This window comes from Pelophylax lessonae (genome assembly GCF_965119305.1).
Source record: "Pelophylax lessonae genome assembly, chromosome: 8".
NCBI lineage: Eukaryota > Metazoa > Chordata > Amphibia > Anura > Ranidae > Pelophylax > Pelophylax lessonae.
Genome location: NC_138775.1, coordinates 185327376 through 185354946, shown reverse-complemented (window position 1 = coordinate 185354946; position 27571 = coordinate 185327376). Strand labels below are relative to the sequence as shown.

The following is a 27571-nucleotide window of genomic DNA, read 5'->3' as shown; positions in this document are numbered from 1 at the left end:
ATTTACCATTCATAGCTCTCCATCATATAAAGTTTATGGCATAATGCATATTTAAATATAAAAAATGCAATCACAAGAAAACAGTGCTAACATTTAGCTGTCTGCGCTCTGGTATCATACAGAAGCACAGCATGTAAACTTTTTATTTTGCCAACTGCAAAAAAGAAAGCAGAACAATGCCTTCTACATACTAAATGTGCTTTAAAAATAAAGCTAAAACCTAGAGACTGCCCATTTTTTTTTTTTTTTTTTTTTTTTACAGAGCCAAGTTATATTGGAACAGTGCCATATTAATATACTTAAAAGTAAAACTCCACTAAATACCAATACCAGGAATACATTAAAGCACATAATGAATGTACTATCATGTTGATGTTTCTGTGCCTATAACTATACAATTTTTATGTTTTTTTTTTTTTTTCTTCTGTGCACCCACCCCAAGCTCAGCATGTCATAGCTGGATAACTGCATACTCAACATGCCAGCATAATAAAACTTCCAGCTTTTTTTGTGCCATATACCTCGGCAAATATGAAACAAAAATATCATGCTGTTAATCACTATGATGCAGAAACTTAAGGGGGGGATACTAATTCTCCAAATTCAACTTATTTTAACAGCAGACATGATAAAATAAATTAAAAAGTAATGCATCATCATAAATACTATATTACATACCTTCTTAATGTATAGCTAGTAGCCTCTTTTTAATCTGTTCAAAGTTGCTTTTAAGACCTCTGTGTTATTCTCTGTATGGTAGAATCCAAAAATCCTTTCCTACTGTGATAATAATTCGGTTTTATAAACTAAACACAGTACCACCCTAATTTTCCCACATAATTCACAAGTGGCAGTAAAAATGGTGAGATAAAACTCTCTAGCTTGTCTTGGGCATTCATGGAAGGTGACGCATATGACTGATGAGCTCCTGTTGTAAAGTTGCATCATAAATGATCTGAATATATTTTAAGGGATACAAATATATAGGTCTGAAATATTGGTCTGGCTAAACTCTCATATATCTTTCAACTTCCATTCATATTCCATTTCTCATTTCAACTTCCATTCATAATCCATTTCTCAATCTGGAAAGTATTCACCCTCTCAACTCAAAAAAGTGTCTATGCTAATGTAGAAGAACATACCAGTCAGACACCTAATGTGTATATTAGTCATGATAGAAGGCTAATAAGACATATTAGACATGAAAGACATGTCATAGACCTATTATATTTGGTGTCTAACAAGAAGTAATCTAGTTTTGCTAAATAATTTGCTGATTTTCAGATCATGAAAATGTGTCATATGGAAATATAGAAAAACCTAAGATAGTTGAATTTATTGGTGTCTGCTGGGTACACCTATAACACACTCCTCATACCCCCTCTGATTTGTGTGGAATTAGCTCTGCAACATCCTCCCCAGGGACAAAAAAACAATGGCTGCACTAGCAGCTGCATGCTCTAGTTTTAACATCGGAACTTTCAAACCAGACCTTCCCCCCATCCCCTCTTAATAAACCTGAATACACCAATGTAATCTCATTATTTAAAAAAAGAATACAATTAATATGATTTACTTGCCTCTTTTACTTTTTTCCCAATTTCAGGGATCTTATCCCCTGTACTTCAGAAACCCACACCAGTGACCAGCTTCTTCTTCTTTATTTTTTTGCCAGCCCTGCACCTAACCTTGCCCATGCACTGTACATCACACATGAAAAATACTTTTTCCACTGAGATCTTGAGAGATTTTGCAGATTAGAGAGAAGTTCAAAATACATGAAATATAAGTTAAAAGCAGTATTTCGTTTGACTTCAAAATGTTTAGACATCAGCATTCAGCCATGTTTTGTAAGTTTGGGGGAATAGGTCCACTTAAAAGTTAATTGAGAGTAATGGTAAAAGAGTCTGCTGCAACATCAGGGTGGACAAATTTGCAAGTTATCTGAACTCTGCAATGTACCAAGACCAAGCAGACTCTGCTTAAATATTTTTTATTTTATTTTACTGTTGCTTATGCAGGTTTTATAATATCTTCTCTGTAAATAATTCTTGCATTGTATTTCTTTTCTTTTTCATTAAAATATTAGAAAAATGTTAATATTATTCTCAGAATTCTCTAGAACTAGAAATCAAAAGTTATGCTTTTGTGAAGAAGTTACAGTAGTATAATCTCTGTTATATTCCTGTCCGGGCATGGCAGAGAGTTAAACAAACATTTTTTAAAGGTCAGAATTGGAGGAGCGGATGCCAAGAACAGTGTGTGTTTCCGTTAAAACATGTTGTGGCAGCTACCTTGTATGTGTTAAAAGTCAACTACTTTGTTAAAATGTCCCAATGGCAGTCAACTACTGCCTGTTGGTTACTAGATTTTGTCTTGCAAACTGGAAAATGTCTGTGTAGGGTGAAGCTGTAAATGTCACATATAGATAACCGCTTGTTGGGATTGTTCTACTTCGAGCATTGATGCATGAGTTAGGTAAATGACCCTGCATTAACAGACTGTGGAAGCAGTTCTTTGACATGGGTTGATGTATATTTTCTTTAGAAAGCAAAGGTTCGCTCTCTATTCTGGTCCACATCCATGTCATGCCTGATCTAGCAGAGTACACAATTATGAGTAAAGGTGATCTGATGGATGTGTATCAAACAAGGTGCATTGAAAAATATGGCAAATCAAAGGAGAACTTGATAAGTGATTTATATAAGGCAGATATCCAGGCACAACAGACCCTGAAAGGGCATGACACAAAATGGGGCTCCATCTGTCTCAGGTACAAATAGTTTGGGTACAAGGAAATACCGTAAGTACTGAACCTAATTTACCGGCTAATGCAATCTCTGGTACATAGTCTGAACATGCTAGTACTAGACTTACTGTCTTCAACTTTGATCATTCTCAGCTTTAGGAAGCACTGCATCAGGTAATTGTTACTGAACCTATGGCATACCTGCAATTTCTCTAGGTGGAGAGGGAATCTACCTGCTGGCATTAAAATGGAGATGGTTAAGCAATAGCAACAGCAAAAGAATAAGTATATTGATTACCCTGAGTACAAGGAAGTACTTTTCGCTGTGAGCCATGCTGCCAAATGTTCAGTCATGAATATGGACAGTGACAGTAATAATATTTATTTGCTATCCTTTGAAAAAATGTACCATCAGTACCAATGGCCACAGACACTGTAACCCAGTATCTGGTGTCAGAGCTGAAAGGGAAAGCCTTTAAGGCCTTTGTGGAATTGCTAACTGAGAAGGGTGATGATTATGAGCCCACAAAGGATAATTCCAAAGTATTAATTGACCTGAATTCTATCTATCTGACCTATATGATGTAAGAAATTCAGGTAATTTGAGAAGGATCCTTTAGACACTTACATGGATGTGGTAAGCCTGCCTACAAACCATGTTCCGGAAATGGACTAAATAATTAAAAAACTCCTACAAATCTGTACCACATGAGTCAGCGGTTTGTGATGAAACTCAAGCCTGAGTCTGCCAAATTCTGCAGAAATAATGGATACCTATTAGGTTACTCCAGGATTTACCTGTCACAGGACTCCACTTAGTGGCTAGAGAAAAAAGACCATCATAAACAACCTTGACTACATATGTGAGCAATGCCTCTCAGCGACTGCCACCTGGAGCTTTTAGTACCAAGCCAACATTATCTGATCCCTCAGATGATGCACCTGTGACAAGCCAGGGCACCTCAGGAACACATGTCCTGAGCAAAGGATGCCAATTTCACCTTGCCAGTTGGCCAGAACATCTTCTTCTCTGCTATTCATAAAACGCTTGAGCAATACTAACCACCTTCAGCCTCATTTTGTGACGAACCAAACCATTATTGGCTTTGGAGATAACTGTGCTATATTCACACTCATTCACCCTAAACTGGTGGTTGAAAAATACATCATCTCACTTAAATTCTTTATTCTCCCTTGTGTTGGGGGTGCTACTCATTGATTAAGGGGTGGGGGTTGGCAGGAACCATGAATCAGACTGAGACAGAAAATGTAGTAAAACTTTTAATGCAATGGTAAAAATGGTACAGAACAGTAAACGCAGTAAAAACATAATCCAGGGGTCGGAAGCCAAAATGGGAAATCAGGCGAGCCAGTGATCAGGAAAGCAGAAATCAGCATAGTTGGAGGCAGAGAAACAGAATCAGGAGCCAGATGGGGTTTTCGCCGGGCAAAGTCTTTCACAGGAACACAGCAGAGACTCTCCAGATATATTGACAAGGCAAAGGTAGGAAAGGAATTAACAAGGCAACTTAAATAGCCAGAAGGGTTTGGCTGTAGGCAGGACTGACAATGCAGATAATGATAACCAGGTGAACCCCTGCGGAAATAATGATGGCTGACAATTATCGACATTTGAGCAGCCTGAACACAGAGAGAGAGCTGCTGCAAGCCCAGCCCTGACAGTACTCTCTCCTCAATGACCACTCCCCCTCAGAGGAGCACCAGGGGAAAATGTCTATGGAAAGCACAGAGGAGGACAGGAGCATGTACATCCGAGGATGAGACCCAAGAGTGTTCCTCTGGACCGTACCTTCTCCAATGAATAAGGTACTGTATGCGCCCACGGAACCTACGGGAGTCAATGATCGATTGTATCTCATACTCCTCATTGTTCTCAACCTGAACTGAGTGAAGACGTGGTACCGAGGTGGTGACGCAATTACACACCAAAGGTTTTATTAAGGAAACATGAAATACATTCAAAATATGTATATTAGAAGGAAGATCTAATGTGTAAGCCACTGAGCTGATCCTACAGAGAATAAGGAAAGGCCCAATATACCACGGTGCCAGCTTCAATGAGGGAACATGGAGTTGGAGGTTACGAGATGACAACCAGACCCTCTCCCCAACCTGGTAGGAAGGTGCAGGTAGGCGTCGGCGGTCAGCATGGGGTCTGTACTTAGCACTGGCAGGTCGCAAGGACTCTTAGACCTGTACCCAAGTGGATAAACTAGGTGAGCCACTGAGGAAACAATGAGTACTGACAACTGACAGCTAAACAGCCTGAGCACAAAGAAGAAAACTGCTGTGAGCCCAGCCCTGACAGGGGTAAGATAAGAAAGGTTGGATTCTCGGATGAGACCCCACCCTGAGGTGCTAGGTACAGATATAAGCATTTTCATCTCCTTCTATGGTTCTTCTGATGACACCCAACAATTGGATTCTCCTGACATACCAAGGTACTGTGTAAAGATGTGGATGTGACATTTGAGCAGCCTAATGGATGGACAGAGGGAGTGGATTAGCAATTCAAAGCTCCTAGAGAAGAAGATGGAGTAACAAGTATATGGTTGATGCAGACAATTTCATTTTTCTAATTTGATGATAATGTATTGAATGGTTACATATAGAGCTTCAAATACTTCTGAGGTGCATACTCTTGTCACAGGGAAGGGGGGTATAAACTATTGTCCTTCTCTTTGCTCTGATCCAGATGACTCAGCCTCTACAAAGCCTTAGCTGCTGTGCTCATTTGCAAATTGAAAGTTAGTTGGGGCTTGTAGTGCTGCTTTTGAGCAAACACTGCCACCTGACTCAAGGGAGACAACAAAATGTACTAGAATAATTGAAAGCTGTAGGAGAGGATCAGAATTGGTGTAAAGGCAGCTCATTGTAGGAAAAACTTTTTAAAGGTTGCACACAAAATTCCTCTAAAAGGACACTTGATAATCAACAGGTGATGGCCTGAGTGATGCAGATTTATTTTCTGGCCTAACATGAGTACAGACATAGCCAACTATTCTTTGTTGTATGTTACATGCTAGTGTGTTAGTAAGACAGCTGATGTTTACAGGACTCCATTATTATTATTACTTGTGATTGATTAATTTTTTAAGAAGGTGGTGGTATATAGCACTGGACTACTAACCATTACAAGCAGTTCATGCAAAAATTTATCTCAACAGTTTTTGACTATGCCACTAGATACATAGAAGGTGCAGCACTATCCTCTCTCAGGACAGACAAGGTTCCTGGTGCTCTTCTGTGAACCTTTCCTTGCTGAGCTTCCAAGCAATCAGAACCTGCAGTTTGTGTGCAACTTGATGCAGACTTTCTGTAGGAAAATATAGATTACACATGTCTTGGCCAGTATTTAACACCAACAAATGCTGAGGACATTTCTGGAGTAACAGGGACGCAGGGGTATTTGCCTCTCCTGCTGTTTGTCTACATAGAGGTACCCCTGGGCAGACTTTCTCACCTTTTGAACTCCTCTATGAAAGAGAAGTGAAAGGACCTTTAGTCCCTGTTCACACTACCGCCACTTGTCAGGGGACTGGTCAGCCTGACAAGTCGCGGTCCATTCTGTGCTACAGGAACCGTTCTAATAGGAGCGACTCAAGTCACTCTGACTTAGAAAATAGTTCCTGTACTACTTCGGTGCGACATCAGAGCAACTTGCATTGACTTCCATTATGTGAAGTCCGTGCAAGTCGCGCCAAAGTCGTGGTGCACGCGACTTCACAGGTCGCCCCCGAAGTCGGATCGCCATAGTTTGAACTGACACTTAAACCCATTAAGAGAGACACCAGAGGGTAAGACCGCTCGTTGTAAGGTCTTTGTAATGGATTGTTTACTGAGGTCATGGGACAAAATTAGAACATTGGTTCCCTTTGTAATATTCCAATCTGGGTTTTGCAGTAAGTGATACAGAACCAGAATTGTGACAGCAAATGCTGTGAATGGTGTTGTTTTCGTTAACATACATGGCAGTTGATACCATGTGTTCGTAAAGAGTTGAAATCTTAGCTTAACTGCCTCAGTGATGGTCACTCTCAGCCTGCTGGTTCTTAGCTTGTTCTTTAATTTTAAGCTAAACCACTGGCACAAAAACTCTCATATCATTGTGTTCCTCAATAGCCACCAGTGCAATACATTACATTTGTGTGCCCCAAATGCCTTTGCAAACCCATATATTACTTTTTAAAAGTAGCTATAGTATCATCATTGTGTTGAACATGCCTGAGAGATCTTCTGTGGGTTAAAGAAGTATGCCTGTAGTAGCCTAAAAGTCCTTTAGGGTGCACCCGTAGTTTGCCCATGCTGGTCTTTTTTATGGACTATTCCAAAGCTTTCAGCAGACAGAAATTGCTTAGCCACTGGATGAGTATGATCCTTCTGCCAAAAAAAAAAACTTTCTAAATAAATATAATTGTACAAATAATGTTTGCATACTGTATTTGTATCAGATGAATGCTCATAATGGTGCATTGAAGGGAAATTACTGTATAGGCATCCCTGGTGATGTCCAAGAAAAATTAAACTTCGCTAATTGACTACCTGGGAAAAATCAAGAAATTTGAATGGTGTCTATTGCTGTTGCAGATGTCATAGATATTTGAACGTAAAGACTCCATAGATTACAGTGACCCTGTCACAAATATGTTTCAAACTTGTATCACATTTTTATTTGCTCACAAAATATTTGTTACCTTATGCTCCTTTATGCCTCAAATGGCAATGTTATGAAATAGTCCACCACTGATTCTCTTATTATGTTCTCTTAAGTCTAGGTAAAAAAATTCAGATTTCCTGCAATAAAAATAGTGCAGTAGATTTGTAAGTTTGTTATCCAGCCTTACTCATTCTTTTTTACTTTCAAATCCATAAAAGGCTTGGTCCACTTGGCACCTCTATACAATACATTTTTTTTTCTGACAGCCCATTTGTGTAGCCTGTACACCTCTAATAACAAAAACACACTATGTGATATCTTAGACTATATTTTTACATGGTTCTATTTAGTACAAAGTTTCTCAATTTCCAATAGGGATACCTTTTTGGATGACAACTGTCTAAGAGGGGACTTTAGAAATACTTTAATTTATGGAACACTTCCATTTTCAATTTCAGTAAAATATAGGCTCTCCCATGTGGAATTGCAGTAAAAGGGTAAATTGTTTTTGTTTCCAAACTGATTGGAGTACATCCATTGCTTGGTTGTGAATTCAATACCCTTATAGCTTCCACTACATCTGTTCCTGAGCTAGAAATGTTGTGCAGTTCGGTATTGACTCACTTTAAGAATATTCTTTCACTAGGGGATAAGGGCAAAGAAAATTACTTTTCTCACTGGTGTGGAAATTCTATGCATTTTCAGCTATCTTTAATCTATGTTTAGTTAGCAGTGTAGATTTGTACATCACATTTTGATGTTTTAAAGAGAACTATTATAAATGTTCAGTAAGCATTTATTTGCTCTATGTAATAGTGTCATAGAATATATATCAATATTTTGACAAGATTTAAGGATTTTACTAATTTTTTTTTTACATTTAGAATCCATGCTACAGCTATGATGTGAGAAAAAGACAGGATAGGCTGTATAGTGTGTATTTGCACGTGTTTGCACATATTTGTACAGATTTCTACATAAGTGCTAGCTTTATTTTAATCAAGGGAGTGTGGCATATGAGCGTATTTGTGCGTATTTGTGCGTATATGCATGTATGCACGCAAAAATACTGACTGGCAATGCAAATTTCTGATCTATACGCAGTGTATGTTTATGTGCCTGTGTGTACAGGTACTTTGAAAACAATGGTCTGCATTTACATCAGTAAAGAAAATGCCTATATGTCTAAAATGCATCTGTGTGCAAAAGGCCTAACACTGCAATTTGAACATTATAGTGTGTATATAGCTTACACACAGTGTGGGCATACAGTATATTAAAACAGTATACGAAATTAAAACTTATGCTCATAAAAAAATGTAACAATTAGTTGTGCAAATTTGTCATAGAATAATTGTTAGGTTAACCAACATATACTGAAGCCTGCACTCCAGAGGAAAAGCTTCTACACTACTGGGCTGTCTGAATAACTTGCATGTCTTGGACTCTCACCTTGCTTGTGAAGCTGATACATGTTAAGGCAAGGCCTGTTTTTGTTTTGTTGACAAATCAAGCAGACTTTATAAGTCTCCATTCACACTAGTATGACTTGTCAGGCGACTTGGTCAGCCTGACAAGTCGTGCACCGTCGCGGTCCATAGTGTAGTACATGAACGGTTCTAATAGGAGCGACACAAGTCGCTCCGACTTAGAAAAAGGGTCCTGTACTACTTCAGGGCAACCTGGAGTGACTTGCATAGACATTCATTTTATGAAGTCCGTGCAAGTCGCACTGAAGTCGCGCTGCACGCGACTTCACAGGTCGCCCCCGAACTCGTGCCGCTTCAGTGTGAATGCAGTCTAAGAATTATGTTGTGGACACCTCTTTTCGCCTTTACCCCCACTGAAACTGATATTTATATATCCGCAAAAAAAAAGAAAAAGAGAGTGGTTACAGCACACATAAGAGAGCTCTATTTATTGCTCACACATGCATATATCACAGCAGCATTTCATACATTCCTGTCTTTTCTTAAGATTAATACTGACATACGACACACCCATTAAAAAGAGGTAATCCGGAAATTACATACATTGCAACATAGTAACCATTTGCTTACTGATTCAAATAGAATAACAAGATAGCAATGTAACAATATAACAACAATAGCATGAGAAACAATTATTATTTTTTTTTTTTTTTTAAAGATATTTTTATTGAGATTTTAAACAAACATACAAATACAACGAACCAACAGAAAACAACCTTCTTGACAAAGAAGGGAAACCAAACATTTAAATGCTAACAAGCATTACCTAGATTGCTGATGCTCCCCGGTCACACCCCCCCAACAAGATAGGATAAGCTGTAAGTTAACAAGACACGAAGTACAAGTCAATACTCAAGAAAAAATATGTTGCATTCAACTCTCGGAACAGCAGTTATAATTCCTTACAGGGTAGTAGAAAGAGAACTCGTCTCTACAGAGCTCAGAGGAGGTAGAGTGAGAGGACTGGATATCCAGCCATGCCAAATTTTATCAAACAGGTGTGGTTGAAACTCAAAGGTAAGTTTGTAAAGGGGAAGGCAGTTGTTAATCAATTGAAGCCAGGCAGCAACCGTAGGTCCCTTCCAGCACAGAAGAATTGCCTTCTTAGCATAAAAGTACCTGAGGAAGTGGAAACTATGTTCCACGAAATGCGTTGAGCTATCCGGGATGCAACTTCCATGTCTATTACATCACCACTTGTTGGCTTGTATTGACATAATTTTCTTATTTGCTATACGTTCTTCATATTCACCAGATTTTGGATGTAATCAGCTTCCATTTATCCTGTTTCTTGTCTATGGACCATTATTTTATCATATGTGATGTATTATATTTTTACATGTATATGTATTTATTTACATGCACTGTTAGGTTTTTTTAATAAACATATTTTATATTTTACAATTTTTCTTTTTGTTGCCTATGTACTGATGTGATTATACATCACACTCTGCCCTAGCCTAGCTGCGCACCTCACTTAACCACTTAAGCCCCGGAAGATTTTACCCCCTTCCTGACCAGGGGGTATTTTGCGATTCGGCACTGCGTGACTTTAACGGACAATTGCGCGGTCGTGCGATGCTGTATCTAAACGAATTTGGCGTCCTTTTTTTCCCCACAAACAGAGCTTTCTTTTTGTGGTATTTGATCACCTGTGCAATTTTTTGATCATGCGCTATAAACAAAAAAAGAGCGTAAATTTTGCAAAAATAGCAATATTTTTCACATTTTTTTATATGAAATTCCCCCCCAAAAAAATGTAAAAATCAAAATTTTTTAACATTTTCGGCCAATTTGTTTTATGCTACCTATGTTTGGTAAAAAAAATCGCAAAAAGCGTATTTTGATTGGTTTGCGCAAAAGTTATCGCGTTTACTAACAAAGGGAAAGATTTTTGTCATTTTTGTTGTTTATTTTTTTTAACGTGTAACGGCGGCGATCTGCAATTTTTTTTTGCGGTAATGCGACATTGCGGCGGACGGATCGGACCCTTGACTGACATTTTTGACACTTTTGGGGTTACCAGTGACATTTCTACAGTAATCAGTGCTATACATATGCACTGTTACTGTAAAAATACACTGGCAGTGAAGGGGTTAACTTTTTTTGAAAGGGAGGGGCTGTGTGTGTCCCTAGGGGCGTGCTTTCTACTGTGATTGGCTGTGGCTTCAGATGTATGAACAGTGATCAACGGTTCTACATAGTAGAACCGTATGATCATCCTTCATACACAGGGGAGAATGACAGGCAGCTTGTTTACACAAGCCGCCTGACTTTCTCCCTCTCCCTCGACGATCGCAGAGTGACCGGCGGACATCGGGTCCACCGGTCACACGGGCGGGGGGGTCCGTGACCATGCGGGAGCGGGAGCGCGCCTCTGGCGGCGCGCGCTCGCTCCCTCCCTAGACCCTCACAGGCTAGCGATGTAGACCTACGTCGCTTTGCCTGTGAGGGGCTGACTGCCGACGTAGATCTACGTTAGGCAGTCGGCAAGTGGTTAAAGTTCCAACCTTTTCCTTTTTTGAAAAGGGTATTTAATATATATGACTATTTGATTTAAACTGGGTAATGATCTATGTCAATAGAGATGCTTTTTACAATTGCCAATTAAAAAATAAAACTATAACGCAGGGTGCTTATGACAACTACTGTAGTTACAAACTATGCTGAGGTCTCTGATACTGAACAGTTACAGTTAGGACTGTATCTGTATGAGAAAGTCAGGAGTTGTATACCTCTTCTGAGTCAATATGTGGGATGTGGGATTTAATCTAATACTATTTAGGTCTACTCACAGAGTAGGGTATTTAGGTTATTTAAAGCAAAACAATAGGTCATCTCATGTGGTGAAATGCCTGAAGCTTGCCACTTGCTGGCTACAAGTCAAATTATTTATTTGTAAAATTACATATTTTCATGATATATAAGTACACAAAGTAGTGAATTCTCCCAGTGCTAATCCTTTTTGTATAAAATGTTAATTCTGTTAGCAGTATTTGAGACATACCACCCATGTCTTCTAGTTGATGTGTTTCGCCTTACTGAGGCTTAATTGCAAAACCGTTAATCAGAGGAAGGATGCAAGTTGAGTTCATCTATCATTGCTAAAAAAAAAAAAAAAATTGTATGTAAGGAATCAGAAGTTAGTGGCTTAACTACTTTTGTATACAGGCATGTTGCGAACCCAGAACTCAGGCATTTCCAGCACCTGAGGCTAGAGGGAGAAAGGCAAAGGATTTCAGGCTGGTTCCAAAAATATGATTTTTTATTTACCAAACACGACTGCTGAAAAAAATGATTTTTTTTTTCTTAATCATTTTAAAAATGTTATAGATTAGAATGGTTATCCTAATCATTACCAAAATCACAAAAAGTCAGATTGGTTTGTCTTTTTGCTCTGATTAAATACCTGTAAAAAAATACATACTGTATTTTCTGGCGTATAAGACTACTTTTGAACCTCAAAAAAATCCCCCAAAAATGGGAGGTCGTCTTATACGCCGAGTATAATATCTCCAAGGTAACCTAAGTATAAGTATTACCGGTAGATCATGTAATAGGGGGGTCGTCTTATACGCCGGAAAATACGGTACTTTATTCTGCTGAACAATAGAAAGGAATTATTCACTTGTGGGAATTTTACAAAGTAAATTTAAACAAGTAACAATTAGATTGATCTACACTTAATAATTTCATACTCATACTGTTTGAATGATGGCTGCAAGGATTGGCAATAAACACACATTGGACTGAGAGGAAAGTCTAATGCATTGCACAAACCTGCTGAACCATAGAAAAGACATGACAGATGTATTTAGAGAGCAATATTTCTATTTACTGTACATTGCATGCATGCAAGGTTTTGTTGATAGTGTAGCAACTTAAAGCACTAAATCATTATTACAGTCTAGCAATCATTGATTACTAAAATAATATTTACAATACATGGAATAGTTATGGTTTCCCTTTGACATTTCTGCCATAGTCCAGCCTAGGGTGCTATATACAATTGCATGCTACAGAAAGTGACTTTAGTAAAAAAAACACCTAGAATAGATGATTCGTTTGGTGTCTATTTGCCTAGAGATGTCTAAGCCAAGTGTGCCCAGTTGCTTTTTGCACATGTACAGTATTGCTAAATCCTTATTTCAGGAAATCATTAGAACATAAAATATTTAAATTTAATGTGCATAATAACTGGATGATATTTAGTTTGCTAAAGCATTGTGTATCACAAACAATAGCCATTTTGAATATAATTTAAAATAATAATATAAAACATAATAAAATATAGTTTTAACCTTTTTTATCCTTTTTTTCACCTGGGTTCACACTGATGCGATGCGGGAAATGCAGCAAATCCCATGCTTTTCCTGCACTGCATTGAAATTGCACTGCGTCCTTACAATCGGATGTCAATGATAAAGTGATGACACCCTGAAAAAGCTTGCAAAATGCAGTGCAATTGCCAGAATCTGATTGCATGGATGTGAAAAAAAAGGGATTTAAAATGAATGCCTCACATCACACCACACAGACATCGTATGCAATTTTCTCAGGAATGCGGTGCGATTCCTGTGTGAATCACATTGTGTGTCCTGCACCTCACAAGTGTGAGCCCAGGCTCAAACTGCTGACCTCCTTCAGTCTAATCAGTCACTTCTTGTCTACATGCATGCATTTCAGCAATGGCTGCATGAAAAATCTTAGGACAGGTTTCTTGAAAATGTCAAATCTGGAACATGGCTGCTGCTATAGAATAATAGATAGGGTTTAAGGTTTTATACAAATATGTCTTGAGGGCTACATTTTAACTTTAAATGGAGTTAAAATCGCAAGGGCATATTCTCTCACAAATGTTGCTTAAAGTGGTTGTAAACCCACTTAGTAATTACGCAATCCCCTGTCTTTGATTATACTAAGTGCCCTGTATATGTATATGTATATGTGAAAATACGCTGTTCTATACCTTATTTTTAAGCCTTGCTCGGTGCTCACGTGGCTGTCCATCTCTCCCCTCTCCTAATCTGACAGCTAGAGTGGGAGGGGCTGAGAATCCCCCGCTAACGTCATTCGGAAGGAGGAGAGAGTCGGCTGGTAAAGTGAGCGCTGAATGGCACTAGGAAATCAGATATAGAACAGCATATTTTTAATAAGGCACATATGCAGGGCACTTAGTATTATGAAAGATGGGATTGTGTGATAATTACAAAGTTATTTAACCTCCCTGGCGGTATGATTCTGTCAGGAATTACATACCAAAAGCGGTACAATTCTTTTCATGGAAATTTGGCGTTATGTATTATAGGCCTACAATTCTTAGTAATTACTGACTTAAACCTGACCAAAACAAGAGTCTAGTAGACATCCCAGATGTGATAAATTTGAAACACAAACGCATGAATTATAATCAAATAAATAATATAATTTTATTATTTAATATATAATATATATAATAAAATTATATTATTGATTAGATTATAATTCATGCATTATATATATATATATATATATATATATATATATATGTGTGTGTGTGTGTATATATATATATATATATAAAACGCATGAATTATAATTGAATCAATAATATAATTATATATATATATATATATATATGTGTGTGTGTGTGTGCATATATATATATATATATATATATATATATATATATATATATATATATATATATATGCATATATATATATATGTATATATATATATATATATATATATACGCATATATATATATACGCATATATATATATATATATATATGTGTATAATATAAAATGTGTTATGCGTTTGTGTTTTGTGCAACGTTTTGAATTTCCCTCCCTAGTTCCGCTCCCATGCAGCATTGCTGCTGCAGGGAACGGAACTAGGAAGTGATCACACCGACGGAGGACGGAGGAGCGGCGGGACTCTCGGCTGGCGATCTCAGCAATGAGAGATCATCGCTGGATCGCCAGGAGAAGGTAAGAGACACCGCTGCGCTCTCTGCACATCTACCCCGAGCGTGACTCGGGGTTACCGCTCCTGATAGAAAAAATCAACCCCGAGTCACGCTCGGGATCACCGCCAGGGAGGTTAAAGGGGAGAGGGCAGAACCAAGCAGGATCAGCCAGGTATTTTAAGTAATAGAAGGAAACAAATTGCACAGCACAAGCACTGTGCTGTTATTCATGCTTTAAAGGAGCAGGATTCATTTTTTTATTTTTAAGGTAACAAACACTTTAAAGTGGAACTAAAAGCAAAAAAGGTCACATATGTTATGTTGAATATAAAATGTATATTTTGTAATTGTGTCTAAGTACAAATGTGTCTTAAACGCCTCCTAAAAATATAAATGCAATTCCTGTTTTTTTGGGGTGCCTAGACACTTCTGTGTTGACAACCGTATAGCTGTATACTTGTAGTGCGAGATTAAGGTTCTGCTGACTCTGATTTATAAGGAGATCTGAAGTGATGTTTGGTGCTGCTCACTATTGTCTTCCCTTGGGACTCTAATATGAGGAAGTTAAAGCCTTTTACCAAGATGGCCACCTCAAGATGGATACACCATTCAGAACAGGACATGGTAAGTCAGTAATGAGAAAAGAGTAACTACAAAGAGACCAGGCAGTATTGATCTTTTGCTTCTTATGGGCAAATATTTCCTAATTCGGTTCCTCGTAAGGGTTTGGGTGAGGTTAGGCATGGTAGAATATGGGGTTGATTTACTGAAGGCAAATCAACTGTGCGCTTTGCAAGTGTAATTTCAGCCTGCAAGTGCGGTTGCTCCAGAGCTGAGTGAATGAGGTAGAGCTTCACTTTACAAAGAATACCCATCCACAAGCAAGGAAAAACAAAATATAAAACAGCGTTTTTGGATGATGGCAATCAGCAGAGCTTCGTCTCATTTACTAAGGCAAACAAGGGAAAGTGATCTGCCACGGAAGTATAATTGTCTAGCTAACTCCATCCCTAGTAACATAGTAGAAGAAAAAGGAGGAGTGTGGGACTTTGAATGAGTATAGCTAGACATATATATCTACTATATGGTGTAATAGGCATGTCCTACTGCTTATTGTCAGTCCGTGAAGGACTGACAATGCATAGGTTGGATTAATGTAGCATATATGACTCTGTAAATCATATTATTAAATCATAATAGATGCCAATTATATTCAAAACAAAGAAAGTATATCATGTCCAAAATCACAATAATAAAACATATTTATTGTGGAAATATTCTTTTTTTCTTTTTTACAGGTAAGCACCTTTTAAAATATAAAACTTTATATGACCCAAACCATGGGGACCCCTCAAGGGTTAACACACAATCGAACATTTAACTATTCTAATCTGGCACGATATATTACCATAATAATACAGATTATACATACAGAACATATACAAGGAAAGACATACATGAGTGTATATAAATTAGCAATAAAACCATACATATTCATATTAGAGATCAAAAACAGCTTGATATAAGAATGTGAATCTCATTGAAAAACATAATCTTAAAATTAGATAGGATTTTCATGGAGTAACTTGGATGATTGTTAGTTTATTGTACCAGGTGTGAATAAGATGATGTAAGTAGTATATCGGCTCGACGCGTTTCGTGGAGCTTTGTCCACTCATCAGGAGCAAAAAAGAATTGGTTTCTGGAAGTGAAAATATGAATAAGGTTTTGGTATAGATGTAGGATATGGAAAAAAAAAAAAATAATTAATAATATTTTATATAAGATCAATAAGGGGATGAACACTACCTTAAACTAGTGTCATCGATCCATAAACAAACCAGTCCGGTGCCGGCCAACAGGGGCCGCTCCAGGAGCGCTCTCCAGGGGCCGCTCTCCTGGAGCGGCCCCTGTTTGCCGGCACCGGACTGGTTTGTTTATGGATCGATGACACTAGTTTAAGGTAGTGTTCATCCCCTTATTGATCTTATATAAAATATTATTAATTATTTTTTTTTTTTTCCATATCCTACATCTATACCAAAACCTTATTCATATTTTCACTTCCAGAAACCAATTCTTTTTTGCTCCTGATGAGTGGACAAAGCTCCACGAAACGCGTCGAGCCGATATACTACTTACATCATCTTATTCACACCTGGTACAATAAACTAACAATCATCCAAGTTACTCCATGAAAATCCTATCTAATTTTAAGATTATGTTTTTCAATGAGATTCACATTCTTATATCAAGCTGTTTTTGATCTCTAATATGAATATGTATGGTTTTATTGCTAATTTATATACACTCATGTATGTCTTTCCTTGTATATGTTCTGTATGTATAATCTGTATTATTATGGTAATATATCGTGCCAGATTAGAATAGTTAAATGTTCGATTGTGTGTTAACCCTTGAGGGGTCCCCATGGTTTGGGTCATATAAAGTTTTATATTTTAAAAGGTGCTTACCTGTAAAAAAGAAAAAAAGAATATTTCCACAATAAATATGTTTTATTATTGTGATTTTGGACATGATATACTTTCTTTGTTTTGAATATAATTGGCATCTATTATGATTTAATAATATGATTTACAGAGTCATATATGCTACATTAATCCAACCTATGCATTGTCAGTCCTTCACGGACTGACAATAAGCAGTAGGACATGCCTATTACACCATATAGTAGATATATATGTCTAGCTATACTCATTCAAAGTCCCACACTCCTCCTTTTTCTTCTACTTCGTCTCATTTACTAAGCTCTGGAGCAACTTTACTTCTTCTTTCAAACTACCTGTGAAGTATCCCTGTAGTAGTTGAATATCCTCTTAACAAAAAAAAAAAAAAAATATATATATATATATATATATATAATGTCACTCTGATGAGACTTCATTTAGCTTTGCTGTGAATTCAGTAGGGAGGTAGAACTGGGAATTCTAGTGAAGACATTTCACCACTGAAATCTCTGATGGGTATAATAAATCAACATTTTTTGGTGTTAAAAGCCTGTAAATATTGCACATGGGCATACTGATATTAAAGCATACTATTAGTAATGATGTATACATTTTTTACCCATTTGTAGATTATTATGTGATGCTCAGGTTTAATGTGTATATAGAACTTTGCATATTTGCACCTAATTGGATTTGATTTCATCATTTCAGGCTAACAGCCTAAAATGAGAAAAAAAAAATTAAAAAAATGTTTTCAGTGCTACTAGTACTGTACTGAGCAAATTGGGTAAGGTAATTATCCCAGCATGATCTAATAGTGAGGAAAATAAATGCAGAAAAATGAAGATTTTCCAAAGAGGAAGCAGGCAGGATGTTTTCAGACTAATCTATTGGGATATACTAATATTGGTAAACAGCCTCTAGCTGTTAACAGTATGGTTGGGGATGAATATTATTGGTGTTAAAAGAGGCAATGCAATTGCTGATTTCATTTGATCTCCAGTGGTTTTAATGGGACCAGCTTTTTATGGCTAACACATTTTTATTTAGCACATCTTTTTGAGTATATCTGTGTTTAACTCAGTCACATAGCATTGTGAATCTGATGAATATAATTTTTTACAAAAAATATTGTAGCAACATTTACTATAATGCTTATGTTTAAAAGAGGTCAGAATACATAATTTAGTAGTAATTAGTTATTGGAAATATACAGTGTTTCCAGAGATTGGAAACATAGAAGACCCTAGGTGGCCAAGGTGGATGTGCACAAAGCCAGTCTGTAAAATGTGGGCATCCCCCTTTGCCCACTCCTAAGTCCATTTTCCCTAAGCCCATTTGACACTTCGCTCCTACATGTTAAAATCTACTTTTTTTTTAATGGGAAATTACTTAGAACCCCCAAACAATATTTATATATATATATATATATATATATATATATATATATATATATATATATGTATATATATATTTTTTTTTTTTAAATAACATTTTTATTTCATTTTGAAAAATACAAGACAGCAAACGGTTGCGGGCACAGCTGCTAGATTACAATGATAAGTGAAAACAGAGTATTATTGAACAGTTAATACTGGTTAACAGTCAAAGGCATAAGCAACTTAAAAACTGGTGCGAGGAAGGGATCAGCATACAGAACAACCAACTAAATAATTGGGGGGGATTGGTGTATGGTTTGCTTATAGAAAAGGTAGCTAGGTAACAACATTAAAATTCTCAATGGTTATACCAATTAGGCCAATGGTTGCCAGGTTTTTTCAAAGGTAGCTAGAGTGTGGGAGTACATAGATAATGTTCTTTCATAGGAGCAGTGTAGGTGTGTGGTGTGTATAGCTTCTGAAGGGTTAGGGGCTAGGATTTATTTCCTGTGGTGGGTAATTGTCAGTTTCGCTGATAGTAGAAGGTTGGCATTAATTTTACGAAATTGGTAAAGAAAGGAATCGATACCTATATTTAGGATGGCAAGACTTGGTTTGGGGAGTGTTAAGATACCTGAAATTTCAGAGATAAATCAGAAGATTTTTTTCCAGAAGCTGCTTTTATATCTAGACAAGACCATAGAATGTGAAACAAGTTACCCATGCAGTCACAATCTCTTCAGCTCAGTGGAGAACTACCAGGGGGCAATTCTGGCTAACCTGTGAGGGGTTAGATACCATCTAGTGTTAATCTTTAGAGCAAGTTCCCAATGGTTAGCGCAGTAGGTGACACTGAGGCTAGATTGTATTGCTCATTTCCATTGGTGGTCAGAGAAGGAGTTGTTCAGGTCTTTTTCCAATTTTGATATGGATTGAAGATTGTCAAATGTGGTTTTGCTGTGTAGTAGGTTATACAGTAGGGATGTATTCTTGTCTAGTTTCGTGGAGGATTTCAAGAGACCAGCTATTTTGGGGTGTATGGGTATTATAGGGGTTGGTGTGGAGAGTAAGAATTGTCTAATGCGGGTTAAGCCGATTGGGGTCCAAGTGTTTTCCATTAAAGAAGAAATTGTCAACCCAGTGGATGCCATATTTCTCCTAATTGTGGATGGGAAGGTCTGACAAGTAGAAATGTATTGCCTTAGCAGGAATTTGTATAGTTTCTGGGTGTGTGGGGTCTGGGGAGTCTCGATAGAGTTCTATCCCAGCTAGTATTGATGCCTGAGTGGTGATGGGCATGGAAGGGGGGGGTCAACAATATCTACTATGCCAATGCCATTAACTTTTCTATATTTTCTGAGGATGGTATGGGAGCATCTGGGCCTTATCCTTGCTATATGAATGTTTTAAGAAGCGATGTTAGGGCCTGTAGGTGGAATTTCGGCTTTGGAATGTGAAGAGTTCTAAAGACATATAGTATTTGGGGTAGAATAAGCAATTTGAAGGCTGCTAGTCTTCCTACCCAGGAGAGTTCTACCATTGCTAGGCTGTGAAGTTCTGCTTATAATTTTTTTATGAGTGGTTTATAGTTGGTTTTGGCTATAGTTGAAATTGAGAGAGTTAGAAGGATTCCCAAATAGTGGATGCAAGTGTAGCACTGCCCCCTAGAGGACTGCTGAGAATTACACCTTCTGGATTCCCCTGGGTTATCCTTAGCAACTGACAGCAGATAAATGGCAATGAAAGTTCTTGGCTCAGTCAATAATCAGTGCAGGGGATGTTAGTTTTGTGGTTTTATTGAGAACTTGGATAGGAGAAGGGATGACAATCACAGCCGGCCACATGAACTTTCCTTGTGCACGCCGCTCCTGCGCACCCCCAGGGGCACGCAGAGCGGCAATCAGGGATGGAGAGTGTCACTCTGACACAGTCCATCCCTGATCAGGGTAAAGAGCCAATGAAATTGGCTCTTTATCATGTGACTGGCTGTGTCCAATCACAGCCGGTCACAGAATGTCAAAAGAGAACACAGTAACTAGCTGTTACCGTGTTCTCCTCTTCACACACTGATCACACTGATACCCAAGTACCTGTCATCGGAGTAACTGAGTACCTGTCATCAGAGTATCCGAATACCTGTCATCAGCCCATCAGAGTACCCAAGTACCTCTCTGTATCCCGTCAGAGTACCCGAGTACCTGTCTCCATCAAAGAGTACCCGAGTACCTGTCTCCACCCCATCAGCGAACCCAATTACCGCTCTGCAGCCCATAAGAGTACCCAAGTACCTCTCTGCAGCCCATCAGAGTACCCGAGAACATGTCATCAGCGTACCCAAGTACCTGTCACCAGAGTACCCGAGTACCTGTCACCAGCCCGTCAGAGTACCTGAGCACCTGTCATCAGAGTACTCGAGTACCTGTCTCCAACCCTTCAGAGTACCTATCTGCAGCCCATCAGTATACCTGAGTACCTGTCTCCAGCCCATCAGGGTACCTGAGTACCTATCTGCAGCCCAATGGAGTACCTGATTACCTGTCTCCTGCCCATCAAAGTATCCGGGTACCTGTCTCCAGCCCATCGGAGTACCCAAATACCTCTCTGCAGCCCATCATAGTACCCGAATACCTCTCTGTAGCTCATCAGAGTACCCGAATACCTGTCTCCCGCCCAGAGTACCGAAGTACCTGTCTCCAGCCCAGAGTACCTGAGTACCTGTCTCCAGCCCATCATATTACCCGAGTACCTGTCTCTAGCCCATCAGAATACCCGAGTACCTTTCTGAAGCCGATCAGTGTAACTGAGTACATGTCTGCAGCCCATCAGAGTACCTGAGTACCTATCTTCAGCCCATGCCTCCTAGATTACTTGTTGGGGTGTTTGCTTTCCAAAATTGGGTCATTTTGTGGGGGTTTCCATTGTCCTGGTGCTCCTAGGCCTTCAAAAGTGTGATTGGTTGTAATGAAATTATATGTGTAATTTATGCTCCTAGAACACCTGACGGTTCTCCTTTTCATGTTGGACCTCTGTATGTGGCTATGCTGTGACAAACTTTTACATATGAGTTTGTCTGGTGTGTTCCTTGTTCTTCATGATGCTCTCTGCGCTTTAAACTGACCTCTGAGACTATCACAGTGCAGGTGCATTTATACAGAGACTTGATTACATACAGTGGATTCTATTTATTATCATTAGTCATTTAGGTCAACATTGGATCATTCAGAGATCCTCACTGAACTTCTGGAGAGAGTTTGCTGCACTGAAAGTAAAGGGGCTGAATAATTTTGCACGCCCAATTTTTCAGTTTTTTATTTGTTAACAAAGTTTGAAATATCCAGTAAATTTCGTTCCACTTCATGATTGTGTCCCACCTGTTTCTGATTCTTCACAAAAAATTACAGTTTTATATCTTTATGTTTGAAGCCTGAAATGTGGCAAAAGGTTGCAAAGTTCAAGGGGGCCGAATACTTTCGCAAGGCACTGTATGCCATATTTTTCTATTTTTATTTTTTACTAGCATTTACACTGTTTTTGTGAAGTGGTTAAAAAAAGGTAAGGGCTAAATCAGGATATCCCAAATGCAGCTGGTCTTAATCACCAGACCAGGCTCTAATCCTCTTCAAAGGCTTAGGCCCCTTTCACACATACGGTCCGTTCAGTTCATCAGTTCAGTCACGTGTATCAGTTTTCCATCCGTTTTTCATCCATTTTTCATCCGTTTTTTGTCAGTTGTTATCCGTTTTTTGTCAGTTGTTATCTGTTTTTCGTCAGTTGTTATCCATTCTTCATCTGTTTTTCGTCAGTTGTTATCTGTTTTTCGTCAGTTTTTCGTCAGTTGTTATCCGTTTTTCATCCGTTATCATCTGTTTTTTTATCCGCTGTCATCCGTTTTTCATCCGTTGTCATCTGTTTTTCATCCGATCCGTTTTTTTGACGGATGAAAAACAGGGCATTTATCCGTTCAAAAAAACGGACATTGACGGAAGCGAATGAAAACAGATGCCCCTTTCACACATGCTGTCCGTTTTTCATCCATCCGTTGACGATGAAAAATGGACATCAATATATCTCTATGTAAAAACGGATCACAACGGATGATCTTAAGTTAACATCCATTCTCATCCACTTCCGTCAATGTCCGTTTTTTTGAACTGATGAATTCCCTATTTTTCACCCGTCAAAAAAACAGATCGGACGAAAAATGGATGACAATGGATGAAAAACGGATGACAACGGATGAAAAATGGATGAAAAACAGATGGAAAACTGATACATTTTGACGTGACTGAACTGATGAACTGAACGGACCGTATGTGTGAAAGGGGCCTAACTTATGATCATCCGTTGTCATCCGTTTTTACATAGAGATACATTGATGTCCGTTTTTCATCCGTCAACGGATGGATGAAAAATGGACAAACGGACAGCATGTGTGAAAGGGGCCTTACTCTTTTTCTCTCTCTCTCTGTCTGCTCCCACTGATCATACTGATTGCTTGGCTCCTTAAAGATCAAGATTCTAGTGGTATCTTGGTCATAGACTTCTAATGCAGCAAAACTGAAAAGGTTGTTGAGGTATTGTCTCCGCTCACCATATTCATCTAGTGGGGCACAGCTGCAGCTACTTCTTTTAGGCCACCTAATTCAGCTTTCAGCAAGTTGTCACCTTCAGTGGCCTCCCAGGAGGGGATACTATTGGAGCACCCACTCTCCTGGGCCTAAGCCCAAGTAACTAAGAGACCTCCCAGCAAAACATCCTCCAAAGCCCAAGAGATGAGACCAGGTGGCAGAAAGGGGTCCAGATTTATACCACCTCCCTGGATTACACCACCAAGCTCAGAATGAAGGGGATTGGCTAAACTGTTAGATTTTCATAACATAATCAATTACTCCTGAAGCACAGCTCTGCAGCAACAACTGGGTTGGCTACAGCCCACTGCTATTTACAAATTACACAATAATGAAAAAAGGAAAATTTAGTAAAATGACTATATTCCAACAATGTGATGATGCCATAGGATAAACCCTTTACACAATACCTTTCAAGGTTATGGACATCGTACATAGTTTTCCAGCTGCTTTCACATGTCTTATACTACTAATCTCGCAAAAGGTTAAAATCATAAAAAAAAAAAAAAAATGATTTTACTGTCACTCTTATGAGTTTGAACAAGAGCTTGTACATCATCTGCCTGAGCTATCTTTTTCACTACCACTTGACACTCCTTAGAGATCAGAGTGTTTGTTTTTTTCCAGAACACTATTGTCAAGTCATATTTTTGTTAAAGACATCATTAAGGTTTGTCTAAATTGCATCGGGTGCACAGAGTCTACACTTCTGACAGTTGGAAGGTCTCCAGGGCTGACTGCCTAGTAGCTGTACTAACAACCTTTATGAAAGCCATTGCCGTGCCGTCTTCTGGGTAAAAGAATGATATCCCAGAACTACGCTGATTTCTGGCTCCTTAACCATATCAAGCACAGCACACTTATTTGTAGAATCTGTTATTTGCTTTTCGCGTTTTGTTTTACTCTTGTTAGATGAATTGTTAATAAGTATTATTTTAAATCTACCAGAGATCCTAGTCAAAATTAACCTGTTACAAAGGCATCATTGTAGGGAGCATATATATTGGAATATTTAAGAGGACTGGGATTAGATCACATAATACATAATAATAGCACACAACCATATTAACAATAATATTGGGCAACTCTTCTTTTTGTTGGAAGGGCTTTATCGGTGCTACAATGGCAGCAGGTAGAAATTAACATTCACTGGTTTTTTTTTAAGCTGTACCTAGCATTCATACTGATCTGCACAAATAAAATTGATATGCCCTTTCCTAAGGCGTCACCCTTTTTATCACAAACCATATTAACACAAGAGTATTTTATATACCATGTTAAATTATGATGCTCACAAAAAAGAGGAGATGCCTGCACCTGTTGCAGGAAAGTAGGTTAGGTTAATTAGGTTAATTAGGTGAGCCAAATAAGGACTGGCATTTTCATGAGTTCGACCTGACCCAACAGTAAAAAACCTCCAGCAGCTGCAGCTGGAAGTCATTTATTTAGGGATTTATTACATTTGTGCAGATACCTGCATTTTTCAGCATTTTTTTTTTTTGTATGTTCCCCTTTCACACTTGAATGCAGCCTTCAAAGTGTTTGTTACTCCAACACTTCACATTCCTGATATATGCCTGCTGAACTATGTACTTGTATGAGAAAGTATCCTGTTCTCTTTGTAATGCTTCCTTTTTATGTGAAATCCCTAGTGCTCCTGCAAGTCCCTCTGCTTTCCTGTTTAAAACTGACCACACTGTGCAGGGGAACACACCATGGTCAGTTCTCCAGCTACGCTGGGAACTTGGTGTGCTCTTCTCCAATGATCGGATATGTACTGACGTGCCCCTGCTGTACAGCAATTCACTGGCAAGCTAAGTGTGCTGCCGCTTCTCTCTCCCCCCCCCCCAGCTCTTATGCAGCTGAGAACAGAATGTGATCACTTATAAAAAATGGAAAAAGGTATTTAGAATATATTTTGTATATCTATACAAAAATGTTTTGCCTTTCATTTCTATTTTAAACTTAACGGGTTGTTTTACAAGGTGATCATTTACAATCTCTTTATGTGTACTGTGGTGCAATGCAGAAACCTGCATTCTTCTGTCTTGCAGTCCAGGTCACCTGCAGCAGTTTATTTCTGCATTTCTATGCACCAAATCTGAACTTTTTTTCTTTAATGTTCTTTATTTATGCTGCATGAGCAGCAACTTGTAACAAAGAGATGGCCCCTGCCCCATCTATAACTGACCTTCACAGTAAGGAGCACATGGAAGGGTAAACGCATGGAAGACAAAACCAGAGAAAATTCCCAGCTCAACTCACCAACCAGTTTGCTTACCAACCAAATGAACCTGTCCATCTGTATGCGTTAAAAACAGGGGTTTAGTTATCACACATTTGCAAACGCATGCATAAGCTTCAAGCCCTTTCACGGCAGCCTGTATTACTTGCAGTCCTAACCCTTCTAAATTTATGAGAGTCTCTACAGTGGGAGCACATGCATTATAATTGATAGATAAGGGGCAGATGGGCCTGGAGGTAGCCCACTCCTCCTTAAAGGCTCAGGGGTCCCCTGGACATGCAGCAGTTTGTAGTTCACACAGTGTTATGATCTATGCCTGTGACAGCACTGATTGGTCCAGAGTCACATAAAGTGAGTCACATGCATCTCCATGCTGCAAAGTAGTAGGTATTTTTTTGGTTGCCAGTGCTCAATGGAGAAGGCGGAGAAACCCAGCGGTAAGCATATGCTGGGGAGAGGTTAGTGATAAATATATACTTTAAAGCACAGGTTTGGCTAATAAAGGTAACTGCACCATGAAGCTCTCTCTTTTGTTTTTTTTTTTTTTTTTATGCTTCCAGAACCTGCTGGTGTAGTTTGAAAGCAGCAAGGTTCTTTGGACTTCAGTTACCCTGTTTAAATCTAACTTTTAATTTTTCTTTTTGACTGTGGACTTGTCCATGCAGTAAATCCATGCATTAGCACAATTACTAGTTGATGGTGTTCTAGTGTCTTTAAATATATGAACACATGTTAACCTCTTCCCGACCACCCGCCGCCTTTTTACTGCGGCAGTGCGGCCCTCCTGCGCAAATCAAAGTAGACCTATGTTGGTCGCGCACCTGCAGTTGGGGGGACGCTCCTGCCACCACTCGGCAGTGGGGAAGCCGATGCACCGGGCAGGTGGCTCAGATTGCCGCCTGACACTTGCGATCGCTCCCCGCTTAGAGAGAAGAACGGTCAGGTGTTGTAAACACAGCTGACCGTTCTTCTCCCTGGAATGATCACAGAGCCCCTGTGCTCCTTCTATATAGGATCATAGGTCTCTATGATCATTTCAAAAGCCACTACCCCCCACAGTTAGAATCACTCCCCTAGGCACACATTTAACCCCTTGGTCACCCACAATGTTAACCCCTTCCCTGCCAGTGTCATTATTACAGTAACAGTGCATATTTTTAGCACTGATTACAGTATTAATGTCACTGGTCCCCTCAAAAGTGTCAAAAATGTCAGTTAAGGGTCCGATCTGTCTGCCGCAAAGTCGCAGTCCTGTTCAAAATTGCAGATCTCCGCCATTACTAGTAAAAAAAAACAATAAAAATGACAGTTAGTAGACGTGATAACTTTTGCGCAAACCAATCAAAATACGCTTATTGCAATTTTTTTAAAAAAATATATAGCAGAAAACGAATTGGCCTAAAAAGTAAAAAAAAATAGATTTTTAATTCTTTTTTTTTTTTAGAAGGTTATATAGCAGAAAGTGAAAAATATTGTTTTTTTTTTTTCCAGAATTGTCGCTCTTTTTTTGTTTATAGCACAAAAAAATAAAAATCGCACAGGTGATCAAATACCACCACCAAAAGAAAGCTCTATTTGTGGGAAAAAAATGGACATCAATTTTATTTGGGTACTGTGTCGCACGATCGCGCAATTGTCCGTTTAAAATAACGCAGCGCTGAATCACAAAATATGGCCTGGTCATTAAGGGGGAAAATCTTCCGGCCCAGAAGTGGTTAATGGGAACTAGGTTCTAGCCTGTGATTCTCCAGGATAAGGGAGCTCTATCCTGGGCTCCCATGGCAAGTCTTGATACTCTTTCATGATCAGGAAAGCAATCAGAGGACAGAGATTCTGTTACAGTGTGAGGTGAAATAGGATTAAGCCAGCAATAGACAGATCAAACTTTAGATCCATCTATAGGTAGGCTGGTTGTACCGAGGTTGATCTGTTGATCAACTTCAGTACAACCAGACTGCCAGTTTTTTTCATATAATCA

At 38.6% G+C, this 27571-nt stretch overlaps 1 protein-coding gene across 1 annotated transcript in view; it reads left to right on the top strand.

Annotated features, from left to right (window-relative positions):
* Positions 1-27571, top strand: part of DPYD (dihydropyrimidine dehydrogenase) — a 1764026-nt gene that overhangs the window by 1603739 nt on the left and 132716 nt on the right. The window lies entirely within an intron of this gene.